At 42.0% G+C, this 21,763-nt stretch overlaps 2 long non-coding RNA genes across 2 annotated transcripts; both read left to right on the top strand.

Moving 5' to 3' along the window:
- Positions 1-13,420: 13,420 nt before the first annotated feature.
- Positions 13,421-14,928, top strand: LOC132451653 (uncharacterized). Its single transcript, XR_009524170.1, has 2 exons — positions 13,421-14,097; positions 14,130-14,928. It is a non-coding gene; the product is annotated as an uncharacterized LOC132451653 (long non-coding RNA).
- Positions 14,929-20,939: 6,011 nt separating this feature from the next.
- On the top strand, positions 20,940-21,225 carry LOC132450811 (uncharacterized). The gene is made up of 2 exons (XR_009523923.1): positions 20,940-21,083; positions 21,153-21,225. It is a non-coding gene; the product is annotated as an uncharacterized LOC132450811 (long non-coding RNA).
- Positions 21,226-21,763: the final 538 nt, after the last annotated feature.

Below are 21,763 nucleotides of genomic sequence, written 5' to 3'. Positions count from 1 at the left end.
TTGACAAAACTTCTGATCCTTTTACTTAATATTTATGTTTTGACCATGGACCGCGGCTGCTAATTTTGATGTGCTTTGTTCTGTATGTTATATGTGTTTGTATGCACTGTCTGTTCTAAAAACAGAAAACTTCAATAAACATATTTAAAATAATTGTTTAATCAAATTTAGAAAGTAAACTGAGTGTTTAAAGCAGGTCAAGGACGAAATAGCACAATACAGATAACGGACTAGTGCGAATGAACGAGCTTGAAGGTTCGCGAATGTTCGGGAACCTTTCACGTCATTCGACGCGATCGTCCGTTGCCAGGCAACGGACAACGCGATCATCTGTTGCCAGGCAGGTTTGGAATGGATTACGTATGGATGACGCGCCCGGTACAAATTTGGCAGCCGGTACAAATTTGGCATGACACCGGCACCACGCCGCTTATGAGATGACAAAAGTTCATGTGTATTTCTCTCATAACTTTTTGTCATTATTAAAGAGAGGCCTGATTCTAAGATATGCATGTTGGATGGCTAGGGTGTAGGTCTGGGAAGAACTTCAGGCCAAAATCTTGCAAGCGAGCCGCTGGGTGCAGGTGCAACGAGATGGAGCACTTGCTGAGTCATTTCCTGTAGGGCTGGAGCCACAGGTTGAAGCGTATGCGTCCTTTGAGACCCCCTTTGATATATAAGAGACCCCAGCTTACTTAAATGTTGTCGACTCAGTAACCTATTGCATCACTTCCTTTAGGGCTTCGGCCTCCTAATTGATTATTGTAGTATAATTGAATGCCCTCTTTCATATATATGAAACCTCCACCACTGGGACGTGGCAACAATTCTCCAAATCCATATGGGGAGGGGGGGTGATGCTTGTGGACAGTAGGGTTGTACACTAGACATAAATAGGAAGCAAACTCAGGAGAAGGAATGACCTCTCATAAATATTTATTCAATAAATTGTTTCAAATAACCCTGCCTCGTTAAATCAATGAGCTTGGTGTTTTGCTTTCAAAAATAGGTTATAGAAGAAGTCTAAACTGCAGAAAATAAAAACATCCAAGCTGCCTTTTAAGGATACCTTGGAGTATCTGTCTATTTTTTAACCATCGGACCCTAGTTTATGACAAAAACAACACAATTGACGGCAGCTCCTTTGCCGCGTGGTTTTTAGAACCATGTAAGGAGAGAGGGGGCGGTCGATAGCAACCACCATAGCAACCATGACGGTCAAGTGACTGGATGCAGCCCCGTTGAAAAAAATAGAATACCACCCTACACACTCAGGAGATTACTGATATTTAAATTATTATGAACATGAAGTCTTTATTTGCATGGGTTTACATTTCGTTTTGTGTAGCATGGAAAAATCGGAGAAACACTCCCATTCAGAATGCATTCGTTTACATTTCGTTCTTTGGAGCACAGATATGTTTATTTATTTATTTATTTTCAGTTTTTGAGGAGGTGCTTCAAAGATGCTATTTTTTCTGCAATAATCCAAAATCCAATGGAAAAACCCGTTGGCTTTTTGTCAAGGGAAACCAGGGCGACGCTCACTTCCGGGTTGGGCAACATCCGTCATCCCTCCACCACGCTATACTGTAAAAACACATGTTCAAGTTGAATGATAATGCATGAATTTATTCTTTATTCTGCCATAGTATTTATTTAAGGGGGGGGGGGGGGGGGGGGGGGGCATACAAGTATTTTGGCCATCGTGGATCCAGATCTGTTCCGGAGAATTTCAGCACCTCGGGCCACAGCGCAGGGTTGCCAGGTCCTGCAAAAAACGTCCTGCCCACATACCGTTCAAATCCACCCAAAATGTCCTAGAAGCAGCCCAAATAAAAAAGATATTCCACTTTGGCCAACGTTTTGAAAGTAATAATAATTGAGGGAATATCTTTTGCTGTTGTTTTAGCAGCGAAATGCATTTGTGTGTGTGTGTGTGTGTGTGTGTGTGTGTGTGTGTGTGTGTGTGTGTGTGTGTGTGTGTGTGTGTGTGTGTGTGTGTGTGTATGTGTGTGTGTATAACACGCTATTTTATGTTGAAATGCGACGTAATCCAGTGTTCACGAAAACGTACACTGTCAACGTATTGGCGACTGGGTTGGCTCTCAGATATACGTGTTTCTAACAAGATGATATCATTGTTAGAAACAGTAACGGTTTAATAACACAAATGCAGGAAACACGTGAGCTGCTTTAGCGAAAGCAGCGTCCCTAGCAACCTGACGTCGTTGAAACATGCGAGCGAGCCGATAAAATCTTCCTAATAACTATAAAACTAAAGATCAGACGTAATCACTGACTAAAGATTATGCAAGTAAAAAGTATGTTTCTCGCTAGAAATGTTATTAGAAACAAGTTTAACAGTGATTCGGTCCTAAAATAGGCCTATTGCATTTCCCATTCGATTAATAAAGAAAATCAAGCCCGAGCCCGTGCACGTTCTGTCCGAGCCCGGCCCGCCCCGACAGATTAACTGTAATTATGAGCCCAAGCCCGATTTCAACCCAACATTTTTTTTAATTCTCCTCAGATTAGGCCAATAAACCAATGATAAAATAAAAATAAAAACGCTCGATCAAAGGCCCGGCCCGAGGATAGTGGTGGGAAATATCGGCCCGACCTGGCCCGCGGGTCGGGTCGGGTCGGGCTCGGGCTCGGGCAGAGAATCTAAACACTGACTGGAACTACTTAGCAGGTGTCTGTAGGCCTATATCAGGAGTTAATACACACCCTGCAGCCAATCAGAATACGAGTATTCCCCCAGACTGTGGTATAAACAATATTATTCACGAGTTATAATCAACCCCTACACATCAATATTAATTAAATACGGTATGATTTCTAGATGTCATGGCAACGTCCGCTCGCGACACTGGACTTGCGAGGCATCGACGCGGACTTCCATTCAAATAGCCAAAAACAAGACAATAGATCTATGGCTAGATCAAAACATCAAGACATACAATTCTAAAAAGAACAGATGAAGCAGCTACCCTTTTTTCCTTCGCGGTTTGCCTACAGAGCAGCGCACCTGCATTTAATATAGGCCTATCCGTGAATTGTCACAATTTCTCAGAATCAAAGGTGAAAGTAGAAACGGGTGGCCTAAAGCTGTCATATTGTTCACAGACAAGTTTAAGTAGAAACGGGTGGCCAAAAGCTGTCATTTTGTTAGTTATCACAGACAATTTTTAACAATAAATGTTCTGTACGGAGCTCCTTAAGGGACATATAGGGAGAACGCTCCCGGACAGAACCTTAGTTTGGAGGTCGTGCTTAGGCCCAATCCCGTTTCTTTGCTCACTGTCTCAACCCTACATCTCAACCCTAACCCTCATTGCTCATGCTCATTGCTACCCCTCATTGCTACCCCTAACCGATCCCCTACCAAATGGGACAACCCTACCCTGTGACGTCATCATGGCCTCCCCGTGCCCCCTAGCAGATAACCAGACCCCTGGTAATGTTACAAGAGACAGACTGGCTGCCATTGTCTCGGGCAACGAGCAAGACCCATTGTAAAGATGTTTAACCTGAAATGGTATTTATATTTATCTGTAATTGGCATGTTTAAATAAAGTGTTAAAAAAAATAAAATAATAATAATACTATTTGTCCCTCGTAATATACCTTTATTTTGAATGTCACTTAGCTACATGTTAAAGGTGGTATTAGGGTGCACTCACACTAGGCCATCTGGCCGTGGCCGTTGGCCGTTTTCACACCTAACCGTGCTCAAATGGCCCCATTGTTCTCTGGCCTGCACTCACACTAGGCCATCTGGCCGTGGCCGTTGGCCGTCGCAGCTGTGGCCTGGCCACGGAAGGCTCTTGTACATACGTCATCACGTCGTAACACGTCATCACCAAGCGTCCGCTGCATGGACCATAATAAAGTCTGCCGCCAGTCAGAGTTTTAACAACAATGGACAACAACACAGAGAACACACCAACAGTTGAACCGCTTGACGCGATGTTTACCGTTTAATGGGAAAGAAGGCTCGTCGCCTTTATTATGTCCGTGGTCGTCGCATTGACTATACGTCATCCAGCTCAGGTTGCGTAGCCGTGTGTGTGCGCGTGTCGGCTCATTAGCATCTGTACCGTAGCGGCCCGTGCCGTAGCAGCACACCTCTCCCAAGTGGCCAAATTGGCCCGGCCTGGCCAGACTGGCCACACTCACACTGCCAGATTTGAGCACGGTTAGGTGCTAAAACAGCCACGGCCACGGCCAGATGGCCTAGTGTGAGTGCACCCTTAGATAATAATCGGTTAAGAACAAGAACACTTTAGAAGAAACACTTTATTTAAATAAGAAACACTGAACCACACATCTAAAAATACACACACACGCACACCTAAAAATACACACACACACACACACCCTCTCTCAGCTTTTGAGAGAATGGTGGAGAATCACATCTTCTCCACCATTCCGCCAACTTTGCCTCGCTCTCCTCATGCCTCGCCTGCTCCCTGGCACTCTCCTCTTGGAAGGGGTGTCTGGGGTGGTGGAAGAGGTGCCTGGGGTGGAGGAGCATGAGGGAGAGGTGGGGGGGCTGGTGGCAGTGGACTCAACGATGTCCTGAAAGAAAACGAATAAGAAGGAATTAGGAATTATATGCCAGAACTGGGTGATATGGCCATATGTTACGTACAATATATAATAGCTATGTACACAATATAGTACTGCCAAAAATTACATTGATTAACCATGTAATATTACTAATATAATATAATATATTAGTATATATAATATTACTTATAGAATGTTACTAATATAATATAATATGAAGCTTATTTTTAACCTGGAGTCACTAGAACATGGACGATCTGGATATCATACGACATGATATCCAGCCCGGGCTCTGCAGCCCGGCCGTCGGACTTTCGCGGGCCGCCCGACCCCGGTTCTCGGCCGGGCTGCAGAGCCCGACTTTCGCGATCTTCCGAGAGTCCGCGGCCGGGCTTCGAAGCCCGCGGCCGGGCTGCAGAGTATAATCAATAAAATAATTAATAGTTAATTACAGACATTTGGGTTTTTCCAATCCTGTCGCATCTTTTCGCCCTCCATCTTGTCTAGGATATTTCTTGATTTTCCGTTTTCTCGCAAGGTATTGTGGGAGCAAGTCAGAACTGAAGCGCTTTGAGGGTGCCCATCGAAAATCTCAATTTTGAGGGGATGTTAGCCCTCCCCCTTACCCCTTAAGCCACCTTTAAACTGTATTGGGACATGGCTCCACTGCGCGTGAACGCGCAACAGCGAGGGTTAGGGCTGAGATTTTGAAGCGAGGCAAGTAATGGGATTCAACCTTAGTGACACGACAAATACTTCCAATTGAATTACATGGGTTTGAAATTTTTGCTTTTTGACACGAAAATGTTGAAAATACGTGTCCCTGATCACGTTTCAATAGATTAAATAACGTGACAGTGTCACGTATTTTCGTGAGACCGGGTTGCTTTACCTGATAATCCTTTCGCTGATTCTATGTATGTTTAAACAAGAGGAAAAATATGTGGCGTGAGAAATAATGTGCTAAGAGGCAATAACTCATCTTGTGATTGTTTCTGCTTATACATTTAGCCAGTTTTATTACAGTGTTACCTCCAAATGATGATCGTCTGTCTTTAGCCGTGCAGGTTTGAATGGTTTTGATCCTCCAAGCCCTGTACCCAGTACCACTCTCCCCATCATAGTAATGCTCCTTGGAAGAGGAAAGGATAACAAAAAGACAACTAATAAAAACTGGTAGGATTAAAACTTTCATACACTATTTTCCATTGCAAAAACTATTACTGTATGCAACTCACATAGCCATTCTTACTGTATGGGTCACTGAGGTAGGGGAATAATGTCACAATTCCTCTGGCGTACTTTACTTTCAACTCTCTGGGAGGTGATGTTCTGCAAAATTAAAGAAGATTTGTTACACATATTCCCTAGATTCAACTTCAACCCAGAAAGCTAGATAAAGCACATGAGGTCTGACTAAAAACAATCATCAAATTACCTTGATTCTTCTCGGTCAAGTCAGCTGCTAGCTAGTAGGTTGACCATTTTCCTCTTGGTTTCGTCCACCAACGACTTGGTTCGATTGTATTCTTGTAGTAATAATAATAATGATAAATGAAATTTATATAGCGCTTAATATGGTACTCTAAGACGCTTTACATATTGCCCTATCAAAACTATGTAAGACAGACTAGGAATAAAAGAAAAACAGAGGTAAACATGAAGAATAAGGTGGGAGTTAGGTGGGGAAGGCTAGTGTAAAAAGGCATGTTTTGAGTGCAGATTTGAAAAGATTAGAATACGTTCCCCTCCAGGTTTTGTGGAAAGGATGGACTCCACCACCTTAAAACACAATGCAAAACAATTTAGCAATGTAGGAAAATATATTGACTTGAATTCAAAGTTAAATCTTAATGCTTCAATTAAATAACATCATGGCTTCTACAATGTCTTCAACCCATGTAATATACAACCTCCATCTGTGCTAATCTGATCCTCTTGAAAATATTCAATAACAGACAACACAGTTTGTGTGTCGACTCTTACTTGTTTAGCTTCCGTATCAACCCTCTGCCGTTTTCTGGAAGGGCTCTCTGTAATGATAACTGTATCCTGCGAGTCAAGACAAATCGAGTGATGATGGTGGGAATGGCTCAGAAGAGGAGGCCACTGTGTGGACAGGTTCTCAGTTCTAACAATGACTGGAGAAGCAGAATAAAGAAAGAAAATTACACAGTTCCTCATAGCCATATCTAAGCAAGAATATAAGCTTCACATTACAAATGCATAACTTATGAATTAAATATAGATTAATGGTTTACTGAAGAAAACCTGTGTCATACTTGATGGTTAGTAACCCTGTTGAAGGATCCTTTAGTATGTCCTCAAACACATCTTCATCCAATTCAGTGCCTGAACTGTCAACCACTTTCACACCTTCCGTTACTGGAGGAACAGCAAACTCTGCAAATGGTAGGAAACAAAAATAAAAGCTTTTGTAAAGAGAAAGGGTAATTTCAAATTAATCAACTATTCACTTTCACTAAATCTGGAACACTTTACGGTGAAATAAAACAACCTAATTACTAAAATGTAGCATCATAACTGCAGCGCAATGTGTGCATCCAAAGCCATGTAGATATGAATGAAAAGTCACTTAAAGCTGATCGCAGTCAAAGGCTTACCTGCAATCAGACACTGACAGATTTGGCTCCAATGTTCGGACAAATTTTTGGCAATCGCCCAATTTTACTAACATTCTCCCTTCAGAGAAAAAAAAAACATTTCCCAATTAATGACTAATGTCTTATTACTACAATCAAAATATGTAATCGACTGCAATTTGACACACACACACACACACACACACACACACACACACACACACACACACACACAGGACAGCAGAAGCTAAGTTATGTTAAGATCCATAATATTTTTCTGCTTAATTGCAAAGTTTAGTTTTATAAACTTTATATTTAAGTGCAACCTGAAATGTATTATAGAATACCTTTGTGTCCAAAAATACACAAAAAATGTATATATATATTATAATAATTTATCGAATAATAAACATTCATATAGAAATACAGTTAACTTTTTTGTAACCAAGTATCCTTCACCTTAAAGGCTCACTATGCAAGATCGGGCATTTCTTCGCTGTTTTCTTGGTTTTGCACGCACTATTCTCTACACAGCGCCCCCTACAGCTTCGTAGTGGATATTTTACAACATTGTCGTAACAACTCGTTGACGACCCTTCCCCATGCACTTCTACGCTAGCCATGTGCATTTGTTTTCAAAGAAGCCGGCGAATGCGTGGAGCCATGTCCGAAGTAAATGATCATGACGTGTAGACAAGGTTATACATTTTTAAAACGTGTATTTGTATTGCAATAAACATAAATCCATCCTTTTTTATAGTTGACTGGGAGAATTTATATCCTAGATTATAATTGTTTTATTTTAGGTTGAACAGAACAATCAGTGTAAGAGTGTTGGCCAACATAATCATTTAAATAAACAAGAACCTGGATTCGGGGATTCAGCCTGTATCTGGGGGACGAGACAGACGAACAGCAAAACACCCGTGGAAACAAAGGAAAGGAAACATACAGGGCTCACAACGAAACGGTTGAGATAACAAATTTTTACAGGGCTCACAACAAAATGGTTGAGCAAACACATTTGTACAGAGACTATCAACATCAAGAATACCACGAAGACAAAGTTCACCAAAGGGGTACTTTCAATTTCAAAAGCAACACGGCCAAGTCGGCGTCTGATTTGAAGTCTTTTTCTTTGAGTTCACGCTATTCCTGAAAAGCTTGCCCAACGTCTACTCGTGTCTGGCCTCTCTGTCGGTCAGTCTCCCTTTTCTCTTCTGTTCCTCCGACATTGGGTTTCTCTGTCTCTTTTTAGTCGGCTGATCTATGATGAATGTAACAATCCCTTAGTTACTTGTGTTTATATGTTTATATCGAGCCGGTTCCGTGTTTGGGGGTCTGTGCCGTAAAGCAATTCGTTACTTCGCAAGACCCGAGACTCCCGCGAGAGTGGGCGGCGGGTCGCCGGCAGAAACTTATTCCCTTTCTACGCCAAGATGCGCAAGGGGGAATCAAAACAACGAACAATCGAACAAAAATGTATAATAGAACCATCGCAATGACTCTTATATACTCTCTTATATTAAGGTAAATCAAGCCAAAAAAGTTGCATAGTTCCCCTTTCACTCGTGTCTGGTCTCTTTTCTGGTCCAACTTCTTTTTATTCTTCTTTTGTCCCACCGACAGTGTTTGTTCCCTTATCAGTCGATTGATCCATGATGAATGCAACAATTGCCTCGCACCTGGCTGTTTATAACTAGCCGGTGCCATGTTTGGGTGTGTGTCTGTGCCGTAAAGCATTTTCGAAACTACAATCTGACTACATTTTCAAGGTGCGATTGGATACTTCCGCTGCGTCACATCCGGATTGTGTCGGTCCGAACAGAGCAAGTTGCATATGCGCTTTTTCCTTGGAGAGGCGACATGGGGCAATGACACACCCATTTTTGGCTAAAAAAGTTGCATAGTGGGCCTTTAAATACCTGTGCCATGTAAAACAAACGGCTTGAAAATCGTTTGAAAATACAGTAAGTAGTAAAGATTTAGATCAATGATAAATGTCTGCCTCCACCGAAGGCTATCTAAGACCAGATGCATGCTGTTTTCAATTTTCATTTTCTAAATACATTCAAGGCATGAAAGAACTGCCAATTAGTCCATGTAAATGGGGGCATATGGTGTTCCATCGACCCTCTCCGGTCCGCCGGGCCCTGTGGAGCTGGTCTCCACCGGGCCCTGTGGAGCTGGTCTCCCGTGAAGCCCTGTTGAGCTGGTCTCCACCGGGCCCTGTGGAGCTGGTCTCCGGTGAGGCCCTGTGGAGCTGGTCTCCGCCGGGCCCTGTGGAGCTGGTCTCCACCGGGCCCTGTGGAGCTGGTCTCCGGTGAGGCCCTGTGGAGCTGGTCTCCGGTGAGGCCCTGTGGAGCTGGTCTCCACCGGGCCCTGTGGAGCTGATCTCCGGTGAGGCCCTGTGGAGCTGGTCTCCACCGGGCCCTGTGGGGGCTGGCTTGCTGCCCCTCTCCCTCTCCTTTGTACTAAATGCTCACTCTCTCTTCTTCTGCTATTCTCTTATCAACCTCAAAAAAACATAACAAATATTTAAATTAATATTTTTTGTAATATTGTTATTTCTTAGACAGGCAGACATGGTTTTGCCTCATGCTGTGTCCTCCCTCCCCCTCAGAGCCCTGTATCTGACCACCACTGTTTGTCGAAGACACCTTTTCCCTGCCCTCATGCCCCTCCCTGAGGGATGCCTTTCTCTGACCCCCAGTTTTTATGATAAATATATTTCACCTTCTATCCTGTTCTCATCCTCCTCCCTGCCAGACGTCTTCATCTAACCATCTTTTGTTCTGAAAGTAATTGATCAGCGGGAGGTTGGTATTGGCATCAGATGGCCCCTCTCTTATCCACAGCTAGACTGCCCTCCTATGGCTGTCGACAAAGATATCTTGTCACACAAGTACCTCCAATTAAAACAGTTCCTATGAGATTCTAACAAACTTGCAAATACCAATTAGATAAAATACGAGAACACCAGAACTTTCCTTCAATGCAACCAACCAGTCTCAAGACTAAGGCATTCTGAACACTTAATTTTAGTCGTTACCCTTTTAAATAGGCCATGAGGTTCCCAATAGAAATCCTCAATTTTATTAGCACTTTTGCAACGTGTGGTTGGCTTTACAATTATTCAACAGGATACAAAAATATTCATCAGACTAACAAAAACAGTAAAACAATTCTTGTTAGTCCAGCTGGACTTTTCACAAATGTTCTGTTGGAGTGAAGCCACCTGATTGTGGATTATCAGCCTGAGCGTAGCTGGAGATGGGTTTCCCAATTTATTAAAGGAAAGGACTGGACTCAATTTGGAAGAAATTGCAGGAATTTTCATATATGCAGCTCAGTTTGTAAGATTTGTTTGTCTATTTTAAATTTTGAAGCTGAAAAGCTGTTACTTGTTGACCAATATTGGCCACTTGATGCCAGAGGATGAGTGCTAAGTAAGCTGGTCATGTCAGTCTTCTGGTATTTTGTGTTCTGTTTCTGAAATAGATTACAGGCTAGCATTTGCAATGTACATCCATTGTCAGTTGGCCAACATTCTCACAATAGTCGCTACTTTGTATCCTGTTATTGTACATTCTGATGTTTAGAATGTTACTATTTATTTGGATTAAAAGAAGAAAATGGAAGAGAAAACATAAAAGCAATATCTTTTCCATGTTCACCCTCAAATTGACACCTTTCTTGCCGAAAAGATGTGTCTTAAAGCAGCATTTTACTGCTTAAACTACTGTTACTGTTATTGAGTTGATGCAAAATTAGACTAACTGACAGGTTTCATGTGAAATCTGCCACCTGTGCTGGCACTGCTGGGTGGGTTCTTTCTTGCCGTTTGCAGTAGTAGGTATTCAATGACACGATGTAATAACGTCTGATTATTGGTTACATTTTATCTATTGCATCATGCAGATGTCCTTCATCAAGCCAATAAAAATAGAGCCTTCCTCACTACCTCTTCACACATTTCCAGACACAGCTCAATGGAGTTGAACAGTCAAGCAATGTTCTTGCGCTCCGTTCTCCTGTGTGGCCTGCACGCCCTTGCCCTGGCAGGTCCGCCTACAGAGCCTTCAACTGACTCTTATGTGAAGCTTGAGCGCGGCTCCTGTCCGTTGTACTGGTATAGCTATGGCACCGACTGCTACAGATATGTTGCAAGCCGACGGGTCTGGGCGGAAGCTGAGCTCTCCTGCCGGAATTGGAACGCTAACCTGGTCTCTATCCATCACCCTGACGAAATGAGCTTCATCACCAGCCTGATAGAGAACTTTGATTCATCCAAACCGGACCATTGGATAGGATTCAGTGATTTGCATAATGAAGGCTGGTGGATGTGGAGCGACGGGTCAATGATAGAATTTGTTGATTGGAACGAGAACCAGCCAGACAACCAACTTGGAGGGGAACATTGTGCCCACATAACATTTGATGGAAAACCTGCTGGATGGGAAGATGTGTCGTGCACAAAGGTTTCTTCTTTTGTTTGCAAAGCTCGTGTAAACTGTCATTTTGGTCTATAAATGTTTATTTGAACCATAACCATAAAAATATGACCAATCAAAAGACTATATTTTCATGTTGGATTTACTGAGATTGCATTATAAACAAGAGGTGGATGAAACAAAATCAGCTTCAGTTTTCATTATTAAATTAAATTTCACTTTGACAATGGTGCGTACAATAGATTGCCATGATAAAAACAGCAACCAAGAAATAATCATATCACAGAAGGGATATTTGTAGGCCTTACATGTAAAAACTAAAACAGAAAAATAATAAAAATATGATTACATAAAAGCCTTTGTAAATCCAAAAGTGTTTTAGAAGTTGAAACAGATTTTACTGATCAAAGTTTAAATGGGAAAGCATTTAGGGACCCGAGCAGCAAATTGTTTATCTCCTTGATACAAAGGGCTCTTGGGACAACAAGTCGGCAGCTTGTTAAATTAGTCGGGAAAATCTATATAAATCCGTAGAAGTTATTCAACCAAGAAAATTGTATTTTCTTATCTTCTTTGCATTTAGTCTTTAGAATGCCATTTGCTATCAGGACTCCACAATCAGATGAGACGGTCCAGGCTCTGTGCGAGCCTACACTCAAGTGTATTTCAGCAGAAACATAAACAGCTGGATCAGAGATTAGTTTAGACACGGTAATCTTAGGTATCAGGTTGGAGATGATGTAGTTAAGGTATTTGGTTACAGATGATTATGTTAAGGTATAAGGTTAGCGATGGACAGGTATTGGAAGTTAAGTTTAGGAATAAGGTCAGTAATGGTAAATGGTGTTACGTTTACCATTAATTGAAAATATTTCTAAATGAACTGCAATTATTTACAGAATGTGAAGAAATAAGAAATTTTATGATTTGTAATTGACATCTGTGTGCAGGGCCGCTGCTGGCCGTTTCGGTGCCCTAGGCAGCTCGACAGTAAATTGTGCCCTGGACAGTACTTCCGAGCGGGGGGGGGGGGGGGGGGGGGGAGCACCGGCGGGCACCGGCCCTGGGTGTTACACAATTAAGAAAAAACACAACAGTGGGCCTCTTCATAACTAATTAATATATTGTTATAATTCAATAATGTAATTTCTTCTTTTTTTTACACCTTAATTTTTGGTGCCCCCCCCAGGTAGGCGGTGCCCTGCGTACTCTGCGTATAGGGAGCGGCGGGCCTGTCTGTGTGTTGTGTTGCAGATATTTCAGTTACCAGCTAGCCCAGCTAGCACCCTTTTGTACGGTTACATGCTGCCATTTAGACATGCTGCCAGTCCGACATGCCGCCATTCCGACATGCCGCCATTTCTACATGCCCCCATTCCAACACCTTTTAGTACCGCCATTCCGACAGTCTATCAATCAGTGGCGCCAACTTCAGGTCAACATTGGGGGATAATAACTATTTTGTTTAAATGTGTTCAACCAGAAAGTAGCCATTTCAGTATTAGTTATCTGTAATTTATTTGATTAATTCCAAATTTTTGTTGGGATGATGTATGAAATAATCCATTCCATCAATTGACGACTGAATTTACAAGTGTGTTACGAGTGGCAGAGCGTGCACTTATTTAACATGCCCTGGGAAGGTATAAATATTCTATGAAACTTAAAACTGGACCATTTATTCGTTAGAGTTGGATTCAAACTCAATGCAGGATCACAATTTGAGTGAATTGCACGAACATTGGAATGAAATTAATTGTTTGCAGTGCCGCGGCAGAACGAATCAAGGAATGGGCGCAGTTAAAGGCCCACTATGCAACTTCGGGCATTTCTTCGCTGTTTTCTTGGTTTTGGCACGCACATTTCTCTACACAGCGCCCCCTACAGCTTCGTAGTAGATATTTTACAACACTGTCGTAACAACTCGTTGACGACCCTTCCCCATGCACTTCTGCGCGAGCCATGTGCATTTGTTTTCAAAGAAGCCGGCGAATGCGTGGAGCCATGTCCGAAGTAGATGTTCATAAAGTGTAGGCAAGGTTATACATTTTTAAAATGGTGTATTTGTATTGCAATAAACATAAATCCATCCTTTTTTATAGTTGACGGGGAGAATTTATATCCTAGATTATAATTGTTTTATCTTAGGTTGAACAGAACAATCAGTGTAAGAGTGTTGGCCAACATAATAATCTAAATAAACAAGAACCTGGATTCGGGGATTCAGTCTGTGTCTGGGGGACGAGACAGATGAACAGCAAAACACCCATGGAAACAAAGGTGTTTATATGATTGCAACCAAGCAAGCTAGAAACATACAGGGCTCACAACAAAACGGTCGAGAAAACAATTTTTACAGGGCTCACAACAAAATGGTTGAGCAAACACATTTGTACAGAGACTATCAACATCAAGAATACCACGAAGATAAAGTTCACCCAAGGGTACTTTCAATTTCAAAAGTAACACGGCCAAGTCGGCGTCTGATTTGCAGTCTTCTTTTTCTTTCAGTTCACGCTATTCCTGAAAAGCTTGCCCAACGTTTACTCGTGTCTGGCCTCTCTGTCGGTCAGTCTCCCTTTTCTCTTCTTCTGTTCCTCCGACATTGGGTTTCTCTGTCTCTTTTTAGTCGGCTGATCTATGATGAATGTAACAATCCCCTAGTTACTTGTGTTTATATCGAGCCGGTTCCGTGTTTGGGTGCCGTAAAGCAATTCGTTACTTCGCGAGACCCGAGACTCCCGCAAGAGTGGGCGGCGGGTCGCCGGCAGAAACATATTCCTTTTCTCCGCCAAGATGTGCAAGGGGGAGTCGAAACAACGAACAATCGAACAAAAATGTATAATAGAACCATCGCAATGACTCTTAGCCTGTTATATTAAGGTAAATCAAGCCAAAAAAGTTGCATAGTTCCCCTTTCACTCGTGTCTGATCTCTTTTCTGGTCCATTCTTCTTTTGTTCCACCGACAGTCGCCTCTTGGGTCCCTTATCAGTCGATTGATCCATGATGAATGCAACAATTGCCTCGCAACTGGCTGTTTATATCTAGCCGGTGCCATGTTTGGGTGTGTGTCTGTGCCGTAAAGCATTTTCGAAACTACAATCTGATTACATTTTCGAGGCGTGATTGGATACTTCCGCTGCGTCACATCCGGATTGTGTCGGTCCGAACAGAGCAAGTTGCATATGCGCTTTTTCCTTGGAGAGGTGACATGGGGCAATGACACACCCACCAAACGACCCAGAAATGGTTGCAGAACCATCAGAATAACTCTCAACCAGCATAATTAATGTAATTTTGGCTAAAAAAGTTGCATAGTGGGCCTTTAACAGAGCAGTGAACAAGGCCCTCTCGGATGCCAGGTCGAAACAACATTTGTTTCACTACGACTCCTTTCAGCTGCCCACCCCTCCTTCTCCAGCAAAAGATAATTACAGAAAACGGCTAATAAAACGCTTCAGGTGGCGTTTTGAAAAGACAAAACTTACATTTTTTTAGTAAATGGCATAAATAGAATTATGAGCCTTTGATTGATATCCAGACCTATTTGCGGAGACACATTCCTGCTCCCCACTTGTATTGGATTGAACCAGGATATCTACTTCTGGGCCCCATGGCTGTGTCCCAATTCAGGGGACGCATCATTCGAAGGACGCGGTCTATGAAGGTGTGGCCTTCGTAGACCGTGAAGGCCGGACGGAAGGTCGAACAAACGTTTTTAAATGAGACGGTCTGCCCTACGGAGCATTTCAAGTTTGCGTAACAAGCCGTTAACACCCTTTACCCTACGTGATGACACGCCGCTCCTGTCACCTAGCAACCCTGACAGCTGCGGTTCAAACCGGACGGCGGAGGAGAAATATGGAGCCGTTTTATATAACCCATTCAGAGAAGTCCACTTTCACTTAGATGTCCACTTTATTCTTACTTTTATTTTATTGTATTTCATTCATAATTTTCTATTTTTTATAATCTTATCTTCTATGCTTGTAATTTCTATTTGTACGGACTACGGAGCACCTGGAACAAAACAATTTCCCCCCGGGGATCAAAGAAGTTTTCTGATTCTGATTCTGATTCGATTACATAATAATTATTTAAAATATAACGTTAATTAGTTTAACGTTACCTGGCTTGTGTTAATGAAATTGAACTTTGACAATAAAGTTACAAATTTAAAATAGTCCCAACTTTATTTTAATACAAAAGAAAGTTTTTACATAGTTTTGTCATTTTTTTAATGTAATTTGCTGCAACTGCCGCTTCCGCTCTCTCTGACCCAAAAAAATCCAACGCGCAATGAATCTTGGGATACGTTGGGCCGTAAAGGATACATCTGGTGTATCCTTCAAATCCGGGAAAAGAAGGCTGCATTTGTCGGCCGCATTTGAAGGAGCCTTCGAAATGGGACAGCCCTTGACGTGTCGCAGTGACTCAATCGCCCTTCGAATGCACCCTTCGAAGGATGCGTCCCCTGAATTGGGACACAGCCCATGAATTGAGGGACCCGTCCACAGCCCGCTAAAACGACTGTAATACCAGGCTTGGCCGCTGAGCACTGGTGGATTGCGGAATTATGCACTGTTCCTGGGGGCTTGATATCGGCCCAAAGGCAATACAAAGCGCTTTGCAAAGGAGCAACGCGAGAATATAGCCCGCCCTAGACCCACACCTTTCCACACAAATTCTCAAATCAACAAAAATAAACCAACAGTTTTTTTCCCATAGAAGGAAAATCCGTTAAACATTAGCTGCGTTTCCATCTAAAAGGTAATGCAAATCTTTTGAAAGTTCGCAAAAAAGTAATTCGAATTAGGTGCGTTTCCATCAAGTGGTTGGAGCGGAATAGGGTGATGACGTTACACGTTGATGTCGGCAGGGTTGCTATGGCCGGTCGTTATGCGGTAATCGGAAAGACTGTCAGTCCTGTGTGTTCAAAGTTCGCTACGGCACAGCTGTTTCGAAAAGTGTGTTTCCATCTCCCATTTTGCGAATTTACTCTCTTTCGTATTTCTCAAAAACCACCTCAAGCGAGCGGATAAACCTTTTTGCGAATTCGAGGATTTTTATGCGAATTTTGGTGTTTCCATCACCGTTTACTGATTCGATACTTCAAAGTTCGCAAAAAATCAGGGGGATGGAAACGCACCTATTGACTGTTATACAATATCCCAACTTTTTTTTTTTCCTATAGGTTTCCACTAAAAGGGCCAGTAAATATTCCCTCGCGCGCCAGATCCGTGTGTTTGTGTCTGTGTGCGTGTGCGTGTGCGTGCGTGCGTGCGTGTGTGTGTGTAAGACGTCCTCGTAGAGCTCTGAAAACACGACCTTAACACAAATTACACTCAAATTAGCCTACACATATTTGTTTGAGGAGTAAATTTGCTTCCAAATCGAAAAAAACATTTGCAGACAGCCTGCTGCTGTGGAATTGCGGACAGGTGTCATCAGGGCCGCTGCTGGCCGTTTCGGTGTCCTACGCGGGGGGGAGAGGAGAGCCCCTTTTTCTATATCAGGTAAAAACATCTAATTTGCCGAAATTGAGTGATAGGTTATACAATTAAGAACAAACAACAGTGGGCCTCTTCAGAACTAATTTACATATTTTTTTCACTCATTAATGTTTTATTTTTTTTACGTTTTTTACAAACCTTAATTTTTGGTGCTCCCCTCAGGTACTTGGTGCCCTACGCACTCTGCGTACTCTGCATATAGGGAGCGGCGGGCCTGGGTGTTATTATTACACTGGCTTGTGTAATAAGCAACGCCTTACGGTGGGAACGGCATAGGCGTCGATTACGCCGGGGACGCGTCCCCACCACATTTCGTCAAGAATCATTTTGTGCCCACCACTTTAAAAAAAATAATAATAATAATGACGTCTTTTGTAGCACTCCTCAAGTAGTCCGGTAACTTTCAACCCCAGCATCTTCGGTTGCTAAGCGACGTCAACGTCTTTGGCGGACTATTTCTCTGCTGATCAACACTACGAATGCTAGTAACAAATAAATTGTAACAAGCCACAACATGTGAAGTCATTTTTTCGTTTTGGCACGTAGCCGTGTAATAAGCGGGATAATGTATAGAACGTCGCCGGTCTAATTTAAGCCCCTTCAGTGTGAAGCAATTACCCTCGCTATGCGTCGGTGTCCTGTTCGCCCTGTCGGGGCTTATTTTCCCGATAATGACCGGCATTCTATACATTATCCCTTACTTATTACACGGCTCTTCTCAATGCTGTAGACTTACATTCGTATTCGGTTGCTAAACGACGTCATCGACTTTGGCGAACTATTTCTCTGCTGATCAACGCTACGAATCATAACAAATACATTGGAAAATAAAGCGGCGGCAGTAGCTCAGGAGGTAGAGCGGCTCTGGGCAGAGAGGTGTGCCGTCCCCTGTCTGTATAAGCTATCGAAAGGAATGACGATGGTGACCCACCGTTACTCCCGAGGGGACTCGATAAAATGAAATGAATGAATGAACATTGGAAAAAGACACACTGTGTGAAGTTATTTTTTCGATTTGGCAAGTAGCCATTACTAATAATACCCTTACTCTTTGGCTGGGATGATGAGACATCAGACAATCAAGTCATTTTAGCATGAATACATAGGTAAGAAGCACCAGAGCAGGTTGATAGTACCATGGACAGTATCAGAACGATAACCTGTTGAACTAAATGGATGTGGTAGGCTACACCACGGGATGCATCTGCAGACCACCGCCACATAAATAAAGGTAAGACGCAATATTTATTGCTTAAGATTTGTTGGTGCTGTGGCGAGGTCTTTTGTGTTTTTTGCACTCGAGTGGTCGGCGGTTTTAACTTGCAATTGATAGTCGGTGGAGTCAGTCTCTTGTTGACACAAAGTGACTTTTGGTTATTCATGCTTTGCTTGAATTCTGGAATTATTGTGGGGGGGAGTTCATGAGTTTTGGTCAGAATGCCTGATGTAGGCTAGTTTTGATGGAATGCGTGTTGTGAATTGAAAACAGCCAGCTCAAGTTGTCAACATTGGATACATGGAGCAGAACATATGTCCGATGCTTTTTGAAAACGTTTTCTTCATAAAACATGCCAGACAGATTTTGTATACATTTTATTCCTCAGTAATTAGCTACATGGTTATGCCGTCTTTCAGAACCTTTCATTGCCGGCAATAAAGTGAGAAAAAAGAGTGCATCCTCATTGTACCCAGCACTTCTAAAAATGCACTTCCGAATGCGTCTCTGTCCCCAGCACATTTCAAACCAAACTGACGCCCATGGAGAACGGTCATGCGGATCATCTCGTCAGTCCAACTATTGTTGATGATGGAATAAAGATCAGTTCAACGGGAGCATTAGTGCCAGGCAGACACATGGCAAATTCTAAATAAATGTTTGTCTTGTAGGCCTAATCTCCCCGCTTCTGAAATGAGCGAACATCTCCAGCCAGTGCTCGTCCGCCCAGTGGACGAACGCTTTCCACTGTGTGCAGATTAAATCGTGCAGCATTCCTTTGTGCGATTATCCCTGGTGCGTATGCCCTCACACATTGTTGAAATCACATGCTGGATGCTTTAATCTTTCTATGTGTTTTTTAAGTTAATGACCGGGCTATAATAAGACCACGTTGGCTATGCAATCGTGGACAAAAGGGGACTCATTCATAGTGGATGGTGGAAACCAGGACATTTTAGCATCCCGACAGGCTTTTGCTGGGACTCGGGACACGCAACTCAAAATCGTGACTGTTTCAATCACCAATGACGAATGTCAGTGCAGGACACTACATCGCATGAAACTAAGAAATAATCATATTAATTAATTAAAGTACAATGATAATAGTTTAGGCTAATGCAATATATATGAATGAGCTCATGTTGGAATGGCGAAAGGTTTGGAAAAAAGTAAAGTACCGCCACTCTGACCATGGAAACAGAAATTGTCAGAGTGGAGGGACGTTTGAAAATAATGGAAGTGCCGCCACTACGACAATTAGACATCAATGTCGGAGTGGGGTTATGTCTGAATGGAAAAGGCGGTCCCCGTTTCGGACGTATCATTTTATGGTTATGATAGGCCTATATCAGCGGTGCCAACACATTTTCGGCTTGCATTTAGGCTACTTTCAAAATGACCAGGTCAAAATAATGGACCTACATTAAAAAATGCTAAACATATATTAATTTATCACTCTGATGACTTGCATTGAATGGAGTCTGCCAGGGTTAACATAGTCCGAAAGTAGCTGCTGGTAGCTAGTCTCAAGCAGGCTTCCAAATGACCATCAGTCATGGTGGTATGGTATATTTGCACTTCATAATCCTCATGTGGGAAAAGGCTAAAAATAGATATTGCAAAATAATGCAGCCAAGGAGGTAGCACATTTCCTGATTTTTTCTTTGTGAGTAAATTCCCAAATTGTCCATGAGCCCTTAAGCTCTATATCAGCTTGATCAAAATCTCTTCCCTAAACCTCAAAACTTCAAAATCTTCCCGAAATGGATAGCAAATAAATGTAGCGATTGGCTCGAGTAACACAATCTACCCGCACTACCTTTGCGACAGGTATTTCGACAGATGCATAATGCAATGGATCAATTGTATGGCTACTCAGCAGTGGTTATCACATTATAAACAGAATTATGAACAATATTAACAGTAGGCGTAAAGCGAAAAAAACGCAAAAGGCTCATTAGCATGTCACGTAAAAGCTGTAATTTATTCTGTTTCAATAAAACTTTGACGTAGTAAAATTGTTGCTTTAGAAAATACTTCAGCTATCCAAATTTTGAGGACGCACATGGGAAACCTATTGCTTTTTGTTAATCTTTTTTATAATGTGTATGTTCCTCACAACAGCAGATCAATAATAACATTCCAAACATTATCATATATCTACACATTAAAACAATACCGTGTCCTCTCTTTCATTGTGTGAATTTGGGGCAACATGTGTTTTATATCATGCAAACAAGTTTAGAGCTTGTACACAAACTGAAATATACAGTCATGACAATGGCCAAATACAGTAGTCTATTTCCCTTCTAAAGGTCTTGGTAAATGAATAAAAAACATAAAACATGTTTAAGTTTCAATGACGTATGTAACTCCAAATTGTCCTGAAGATCTTCTGAACATGGCACATCAACAGAGTTTGCAACATACATGTTTCCATCACAATAAATAACTAGCAGCAATTTAAGATCTAGAGAGCAAATGTGTGACACGTCAAATGCGAATCAGAAATCAATACAGAGGCTACTTCTGTTACAACATGGAACATTTCCCAACCTTCTGAAGCCAACCAGGAGCTGATAATGTGAGCTGACTTCAGTAGAACACATGTGAAAGGTGCAGCTGGACTAAACAGGGCCTTGTCCTTCAACATTCACCTAGTTTCATTTAGAGTGTAACATGTATATTCACCATCAGAGTAGGGCTGACCAATACATGTTGATGGAATTGTATCATTATTTATGAAGCCAATGTTTAGCAATCAAACTCCATGAAATCCATTCAAGTTGGACAAGAATGACATCATGACACTCAATTTGGATTCTGTTTTGGAGGGGTTCAGGTCCGTTGACAACCTTTCTTTAGTTTACAAAAAATAAAAAAGGTACCACAATGAAGGTTTAGGAATCAAAACTTTATGATTGTTGTAATAAGGGAAAGGTTTGGCATTAAATATCCGTTGCTGTCCGATTAGAAATGTGTAGTCCTAAATGTGTCTTGTAACTTAATTCACCACTTGATTGCTTAAATGACCAGTGTGTTGTTTTGAAGCACAAGTGTAAGGAAGTTTCTGGCCATTTGCAAGGGTTTGTTCAATTCCTCCAACTGATATATACATTAAAACAGATGTTTGAATACAAACAATGTGGGATTGAATGTATTTCAAGAAGCATATGGCACTTTAGGTAAGGTTGGCTTGCCAGTAGATAGAAAGCAGAAACCTGTGAGCAGTAGTGAAACAAAACATGCTTTTGGTAGCAATAAGGAATGTCTGCAGTTAGGAAAATAACATCAACAGCGTTAAGATGAGTCTATCATTGTTAACCTTAGGTTTAGACCCTTTTTGCAGCCCCAAAAATACTTTTTATGGATTCTTAAAAATAACCAACCAGTGGAA

The sequence above is a fragment of the Gadus macrocephalus genome, chromosome 22 (genome assembly GCF_031168955.1).
Source record: "Gadus macrocephalus chromosome 22, ASM3116895v1".
NCBI lineage: Eukaryota > Metazoa > Chordata > Actinopteri > Gadiformes > Gadidae > Gadus > Gadus macrocephalus.
This window is presented reverse-complemented; position numbering and strand designations above follow the sequence as displayed.